We start from the raw sequence: 2,633 nt of genomic DNA, 5'->3' as shown, positions 1-2,633 counted from the left end.
ATAGACCAAAATAATGTGGCAGCTGTTGTAGACTGTCCCACTTCTAGAACAGACCTGCAGGAATGACTTGGGTTTGCCAGTTTTTCAGGGGCTTTAACTAAGTAGCTCAAATGCTCCCTCTAATCTCTCTGCTATGTAGAAAGCCCACTAAGCTTCGCTGGAATCTATCTGCAAGAAAAGATTTAGCCCTTCACATTTGCTCCTAATCTATGGGTACCCTAATCCCACAAACCCACTTATCAACATGCTTTTGATTAGGATAAAGAAAACCATAGGATCCAGGAGGAAATTCAGAGGCAGACAGATGAAAAAAATGTAAATATATTCAACATACACTGCTACACCACTGGCAGCCAACAGAGGGCAGCAGCATCACACAATGCGAGCACTCATGTGAAAGAAGGCTCATTAGCATGTTTGCAGTGCCAGGCAGGGAATTTAACTCCAGCCCATGAATAAGCATGTTGTTGCAGCAGTGTAGTGGTGACTGTTACAGTTTATTCAGGGCTTATAAAACTAATACACAAAGAGAAGGTTGAGACACAAGGCCAGGAAAACAGAATGAAACCAAACGGACAAAGATATAATCCAATTCAAAACAAATCAGAAGTTATTTATACCTGACTCCATGTTGTTGTTGTGTCACCTCATTTGTAGTCCTACAGGGGGCAGTGTGGTGGCAGTCTGCACATGTCTGAGAGCAGAGGTTTAGGTTTGGGCCTCTCTGGATTCTTTTTTATATTGCACACAAACACATCCTTTGCCTTACAAACCTAAATATTGTTCCTGAGCATTTATTTATATACAATTATTTAGGGGTTATAGCTCTTGGTTATTGATCAGAAGGTCAGGGCTTCAAGCCCCAGTGCTACAAGCTGCTGCTCAGAGTTGGAAGTAAATGTAATTGGTTACTTTATTTCAGTCGCTTTTTTCACGTATCTCTACTTTACTGAAGTATTTCCATTTGTGGTGGGTTTAAAGTCAAATATTTTACTATTTTCTTATTTCCATTTAGCGAAATCAGTCATTTCTTTATATTAATGAGGATTAAAACATAAATGGTGAAACACGCAGCGAGTCACCAATCAGGATCGAGCGCACGCTCTGTTTTACACGTGTTCTGATTGGCGCTCGGTCTATCTACTGATCTACAGTTCAGCATCAGTTCAACATCAAGCAGAACCTGCAGATGGCCATTAACTTTATTTAACTCTGTCAGTGGCGTGGCTAACCTAGCCCTGATTAGCCTTGCACATGCTAATAATAGCCCAGTAAAGCTCATTATCTAAATGTTCAGTTTCTGTTCTGGTCCTAACGTCACTGAAACACATTTCCTCCATTAGCTAAATAATTATCCTGAGTTCCCTGGTGGTCTAGTGTTTAGGATGCGGCGTTCTCACCGCTGCAGCCCGGGTTCGATCCCCAGTCAGGGGAATCAACCCCAGCTATTAAAGTTGCACAAGCCTTAGTGCCGGTCCCAAGCCCGGATAAATGGGGAGGGTTGCGTTAGGAAGGGCATCCAGCGTAAAAACATGTGCCAAATCAAAACATGGGGATGGTTAGCATGAAACAGATCCAGTGAAACACATACACCAGTATAACACTCAATGTTTATTAATACAATATACATACTGTATGTCTTGTTTCACAAACTCACAGCAGTGTTTCAGTCTTAATTACAGCATCTGTGATAAATAATTATTTATTATATAACAGACAATAAATAAAACAATCCAATACTTCACCTCTTGTCAAACACACAAATATGAACATCGGTGTAAATCAGACGACAAAGAATTGTAATGCTAATAATAATGTTAGGATCAAAAATTATGAAAAAATAAGAAAGAAATTATAGATAAAACATTAAATAGATACAAATGCTAAAGCTTGTCCAGTTTTCCACTGCATAAGGTGTTCATTTCTTTCTTTCCTTTATTTTCTCTCAACTTTGGTCACAGGACAAATTCCACCCATCAACCATCCCTCACCCATCATATGACGGCTATTTAATAGGAAGGGTAAAGGCTCATAATAGAGACAGAAACTGCCTTTAATAGTCACACATACTTTACAGCACAGTGTCACACATCTCGACTTGTTAGTCAGAGTGGTGAGGCAGCCATGATATGCTGCCCAATAAGCAGAGAGAGTTAAAGGCTGTGCTCAACAGTGGCAGCTTGGCAAACCGCCGAATATCTGATCAGTAACCCAAAGCTTTAACCATTGAGCCATCACTGCTCCCACGTGAGGACATACTTCCTCCAAAACTCATGAAGCCAATAGCATCTACTCATGCTGGACCACAAAGACATCCAGGAGGGTCTAACGCTTTACAGATGATACACGCTAAACCCCTCCTACAGACACAGAATGGACAATCTTTCTGAATGAATTTTATCCCCAGTCTTTCAGATTGTTTATCCCCGGAACAATCTCTAAGATGAGTTTTAATTTCAGAGATAAATGGCTAATGATCAGGTATGTAGCTGAATATCCAGGCTAATCAGAAGTCCTGTTTTCCCCGGAACAATCTCGTATTTCAATTTGTATCCCAATGCATTTACAAAAAGATGTTCATCAAGTCGACACTTTGATTTTGCAAACATCTAACTCTAATATAGCTGCACAAG

General features: G+C 40.2%; 1 protein-coding gene across 1 annotated transcript in view; it reads right to left on the bottom strand.

Moving 5' to 3' along the window:
• Positions 1-1,631: 1,631 nt before the first annotated feature.
• The window catches only part of si:dkey-63b1.1 (B2 bradykinin receptor), a 4,890-nt gene continuing 3,888 nt past the window's right edge, over positions 1,632-2,633 (bottom strand). Inside the window, 1 exon segment of the mRNA XM_046835859.1 lies at positions 1,632-2,633. This exon segment is cut by the window's right edge and continues 1,297 nt beyond it. The gene's annotated coding sequence lies outside the window, so the exon portion shown is untranslated.

The sequence above is a fragment of the Silurus meridionalis genome, chromosome 23 (assembly GCF_014805685.1).
Source record: "Silurus meridionalis isolate SWU-2019-XX chromosome 23, ASM1480568v1, whole genome shotgun sequence".
NCBI classification, from domain to species: Eukaryota; Metazoa; Chordata; class Actinopteri; order Siluriformes; family Siluridae; genus Silurus; species Silurus meridionalis.
Note: the sequence above shows the minus strand (reverse complement) of the source record. Positions and strands in the feature narration are given on the sequence as shown.